Source organism: Crinia signifera, chromosome 7 (genome assembly GCF_055691185.1).
Source record: "Crinia signifera chromosome 7, ASM5569118v1, whole genome shotgun sequence".
Classification (NCBI taxonomy): Eukaryota; Metazoa; Chordata; class Amphibia; order Anura; family Myobatrachidae; genus Crinia; species Crinia signifera.
In genome coordinates this window covers 33,953,885-33,959,102 of record NC_139223.1, presented here as the reverse complement: position 1 = coordinate 33,959,102, position 5,218 = coordinate 33,953,885, and the positions used below count along the sequence as shown (strand labels likewise).

Genomic DNA, 5,218 nt, shown 5'->3' with positions numbered 1-5,218 from the left:
CCTACAAGGAGACTATACAGGACTTACAGTTCCATATGGAGTGACTGGTCTTAAGCATGCATCATTTTAGCTGCGCCCTTACCTCGCGGATCCACGAATCACAGCACACTGACACGACTGAGGCAGGGCCTAATGACGTGACAGCCCAGACATACCTTCAAATGGGAGTTTGATGACTTAAGTCATGGCAAAACGCGTCACCATGGCCGAAAAGACCCAGCTTGTTGTGTATTCTGAGCCCTGTCCTTTATACAGTAATAATAAATCACAGCCAGGTGTGGTGATAAGGAAGGCCGCTTTTCAGGGCTTCAATCAAAAACAATGATAAATAGACCCCTGGGTCCCTTGTGCCTCCAGATTTTGTTACAATCAGGGGCAAAATGTGTTTTACTCATACCGAAACATAAATTATGAGGCAATGGTGGTTATGACACAAGTAAAGGGTTCTGTGGCCAGGCAGAGAAATGTAACTTACTTACACACAGTAGGGTTGGTGCAAGTGTCAATGGGGAACATGGGGTGTATAAGTGCACTGTTGTGCAATAGTAGGGTTATTACAGTGTTGTAGTTTGTTAAATGCTGATAGCAGCACTCTGAAGTGGTGAAAACTTCATCCTGCATCCCTCCATGGCACAATCCTGCATCCCTCCATGTAGCCATTTTCTCAGGACTCCATGATATGTGTCACAGCCGTGTCTCTTCTCGGTGTCACAGAAGTGAGGCTTGAGCAGTCGGACTAACAATAATCCACAGCTGCTGGATTATAGGAGCTCTGAGGCCAACATTCTCCTCAGAGGTGGAGTCAGCACCACAGAGGCGGGGTCACCTGGGCAGGTGCGTAGTTCAATGGGAAGCTTCAAATCTAGTGATATTTTTGCTTACTTTGCATTTGTTCCAGGCTGCATGCAAGTCTTTGTGAATGTACAATGTGGGACGGGGGTATGGCTACACTCTCTGTGCCCCATTTCCATCACTAGAGATTCTGGCAGTTGCGGGATGCGGAGACTGCAGTGCCAGCTTCTACACATTGACAGGAGCCGGGTGCTCTCACCTGGTAGCAGGCTGCACCCTCCTGGTAATGCTACAGAGTATCCTCTAATCATTGGCATTGGATGAACCAACTCTTGATGTAGTTGTAAATACAACACTGATGGAGTAAACCATAAATGAATGAAATCAGAAGATACTGTAGGCCAGTTGTTCTTGATGGTGATGCATAATTACTGCATGGGGCAGCTGGGTCGGTGAAAAAAAGGGTGTGGCTTCATAATGGGTGGGCAGTGTGGGGGCGGGAATGCATGATTGCATCATTGTGGTCCAACCCCCTGCTATTCAATGCCAGATTATCGCTATTGTAAAACCGGGGGGCGGGGCTACGATCATGTAAATTGAAAAACAGCTGTCCTGCGAGTGCTAGAGCCCGCCTTGTCTCCGCTAACCGCTAGTGGCGAAATTTTATATTTGCCAGGCGTGACGATGAATAAGCCCCCTTATCGGTAATAATATTAACCCCTTACCGCCGCAGCCTGTTTTTGCCTTCCTGACAGAGCCCTTTTTTTCAAATCTGACATGTATCACTTTATGTGGGGATAACTTTTTATTGCTTTTACTTATCCCAGTGATTTTGAGATTGTTTTCTCGTGACACATTGTACTTAAAGTTAGTGGTAAATTTTGGTCGATACAGTCTGTTGTTTTTTTTGAAAAATACCAAAATGTCGTAAAAAAATTGAACATTTTGCAATTTGCAAAATGTTAAATTTTCTGCTTGTGAGACAAATAATCATACCACTCAAAATAGTTAATAACTAACAAAGACCATATGTCTACTTTATTTTACCATCATTATTTCAACCTCCTTTTATTTTTTTTGGACACTAGGGGGCAGCAGAGACAAAATTATACACAGAACACAGAAAACGCTGCAATTGGCTGTTCACATTTGAACAGCCAATCGCAGCGATCGCCGATGGGGGGGGGGGGGCATCGCTGCCCCCCCTGGGCTACGAGGGAAGATGTCTGCTGTCAGGGACAGCAGCCATCGTCCCTCTGTCACCGCGTCTATAGACGCGGTGACAGTTTAAAGTCATGACGTACATTTATGCCATGTGTCGGGAAGTACATCCCGACCATGACGTAAATGTACGTCAAATGTCGGGAAGGGGTTAAACAAATGCTCTATGACCTATTGTACAACTTGCAAGCTAAACTTTCTCAATCAGTAGAAGATGCAGTTACGACAGCAATTCCCCGCTCCAAATGAGATATTTATAGGAAATAGATGACAATATTTCAGCAAATGACCGTGTCCTGCTAAACATATAAAATAAAGAGCTCTGATCGGGTAACAATTCCAGCAGGAGACATATTCTAAATTCATCAGCTTCACAGTAACATCTGTTGCGAGAGGTTCTGCATCCAGACAGCCGCAGGCTGCTCATCTGGGAGCTGTAAGATCAACTCAGGTTATTGTTCAAGCTTATTTTAATATGGGGATCGAGCAACAGATGCTCCATAACAGGTACAGAAGCACCTTGTGCGGACACAGACGCAGACGCCGCATACCGTAACAATACAGAGAACTCCCTGCTCCAGGAATTTACGCCCGCATTTCTTGCCGTCTGTATTTGGTTATTATTATGGAAACTTTTAGAACTTTTTAAAAAAATGATTTTGTGTTTTGAGGCTGGTAACTCATTACACCGAGGGGTAAAAATTTACTGACGCTTATAAAAGATTTCTCTCCCCTTCGGAAATAAAATTCAGTCTAAACTGGCTTTTAATTCTGTCGATGTCTGACGAAGAGGGGGCGGGTGCTGATGTCATGTGATGTCAGCCGCCCACCCCCGGCAGGCAACGGCCCTCCCTTGTTCCCAGGGGTGTATGGGTACTGCGGTGGGGGATGGGCGGGTGTGGTGTTGCTGTGGCTGGGTGCAGAGGTACTGCTGGTAGAGAAGGTCTGGGAGAGGGGGTGCCGTGGGTGGGAGCATTAGTACCACTGGTGGGGGAGTGGCAGGTGCGGGGTTGCCGCAGGTGGGGGAGGGTGTCCGGTGGTGTTGTGGGTGTGGGAGGGGCGGGTGCGGGTGTGCTGTGGGTGGGGGAGTGGCAGGTGCAGGGTTGCCGCAGGTGGGAGAGGGGGTCCAGTGGTGCTGTGAGTGGGGGATGGTTTTTTTGGGGGTGCTGTGGGTGGTGGAGTTGCAGGTGTGGGGTGCCACATGTGGGTGTTGTGGGTGTGGGAGGGGCGGGTGCGGGGCTGTTGCAGTTGGGTGGGGGATGGTCAGGGGCAGGGGTGATGCCGGTGTGGGACGGGCGAGTGCGGGGTTGGCGTGGGTGAGAGATGGGGTCTGGGCATGCTGTGGATGGGGGAGAGGCCGGTGTGTTGTGGGTGGGGGAGGAGCGGTTGTGGGTGTACTGCGGGTGGGGGAGGGGCGGTTGTGGTATTTCAGCAAGTCGATGCAGGGGTGCTGCGGGTGGTGGAGGCAGGGCCGGTGCAAGATAATTTGGTGCCCTAGGCAAAACTCTGAGCTCCGCCCCTACACCATGCTGACACACAGAAACACAAATGCTGACACACAAATATACAGATGTTGACACAGACGTTGACACACTGAAGCACAAATATATATATTTGGAAAAGTCTAAATAAAGTGAGATGGCTTACATGAGAAATGACAAAGGTTGTGTTGCTATTGGTGCTCTTTTAAGTTGCCACAACGTTGGCTGCTTGGCTTTGTGAAGGCTCAGATGTCTGGTTTCATAGTGTAGTGGTTATCACGTCTGCTTTACACGCAGAAGGTCCTGGGTTCAATCCCCAGTAAAACCATTTTCTTTAATCACTTTTTAAAAACATATATTTTTATGACTGTCTATATGGCCTTTTGCATAGTTTGCATGTTAGGAATGTTTACCCAGACACTTAAGGTCCCTACAAACAGAGAGATTTGTGCCAGAGATTCATAATGGGAGATTCAGCATGAGAGATTTTAAATCTCTTGCACAAATCTCTCTGTGTGTAGGGACCTTAAGTGTCCGGTAAACATTCCAAACATGCAAACTATGCAAAAAGCCCTAGACAGTCATAGAAAATATGTTTTTAAAAAGTGATTAAAGAAAATGGTTTCACTGGGGATCAAACCCAGGACCTTCTGCGTGTAAAGCAGACGTGATAACCACTACACTATGAAACCAGACAGCTGAGCCATTACACAGCCAAGCAGCCAGCGTTGCGGCAAGTACTTCTTCAATGAGCACCAATACCAACACAACCTTTGTCATTTCACATGTAAGCCACCTCACTTTATTAAGAACACACTGGCCTTTATTCAGATCTGATCGCAGTACAAATTTGTTTGGAAAATGGGCAAATATGTCCACCTATATTATGATTGGCAGCCACAAGCACTGGTTTTGCCTGGTACATTGACCATAAATAATATGAATTAATCTTGGGCCACCAACCCAAGGCACCCCTGCAAGTGTCCTGAGGCACCCCAGGGTGCCTAGGCACACAGTTTGGGAACCACTGGCCTAGGGATGTTGCTATGGGCAACCAATCAGATTCTGGGCCAGTTGCACTAAGCTTTGAAAAGAGATAAAGCGGAGAGTGATAAACAACCAGCCAATCAGTATCTAACTGTCATGTTACTGGTTGGGTTTGCAAAAATGACAGTTAGGAGCTGGTTGGCTGCTTGTTAATCACCTTCCATCTAGCTGTGTGTACTGGGGAGTAGCCATAGTGCCATCCACAGTTGGTCGAGGTGGCGAATACGCACTAGTGTATCACTGACGTAATCCCGACAGGCGATGGCCCGTCATACCTCCCAACATGTGAGGGATGACAATGTTGGGGGCGTGACGTAGAGGCAAAGTGAAAATGGGGGACTTGCAGGAGTGTTGTGGGTATAGGCCATGCCCCAGTCCCCCCCCCCCACAGCATCTATTCACCGCACAACAGCGCCAGGCAGGGGGGACTAGGGATGGCCATCGACCATCGATGATTCAAAATCATTTATGGTTCATGGCTGATGTGGAATACTTTTGCCATCGATGGGTGAGAACCAGATGGTTTCCCTCCATCGATGGAACAGCAAACCAATGTTTTTTTTTTCAAAGTGCCGGGACGTGGAGCATAGCTCCGCCCCCGACACCTGTGAAGCCCCGCCCCCATGTTTTGATTAGCCCACAGGCCAATCAATCAAACACAATAAATGACCATCAAT

At 47.7% G+C, this 5,218-nt stretch overlaps 2 non-coding genes across 2 annotated transcripts; one reads left to right on the top strand and one right to left on the bottom strand.

The window, feature by feature from the left end:
- The first annotated feature begins 3,749 nt into the window (after positions 1 to 3,749).
- Positions 3,750 to 3,822, top strand: TRNAV-UAC (transfer RNA valine (anticodon UAC)). Its single transcript has one exon. It is a non-coding gene; the product is annotated as a tRNA-Val (tRNA).
- A 291-nt stretch (positions 3,823 to 4,113) lies between these two features.
- TRNAV-UAC (transfer RNA valine (anticodon UAC)) lies at positions 4,114 to 4,186 on the bottom strand. The gene has a single exon. It is a non-coding gene; the product is annotated as a tRNA-Val (tRNA).
- Positions 4,187 to 5,218: the final 1,032 nt, after the last annotated feature.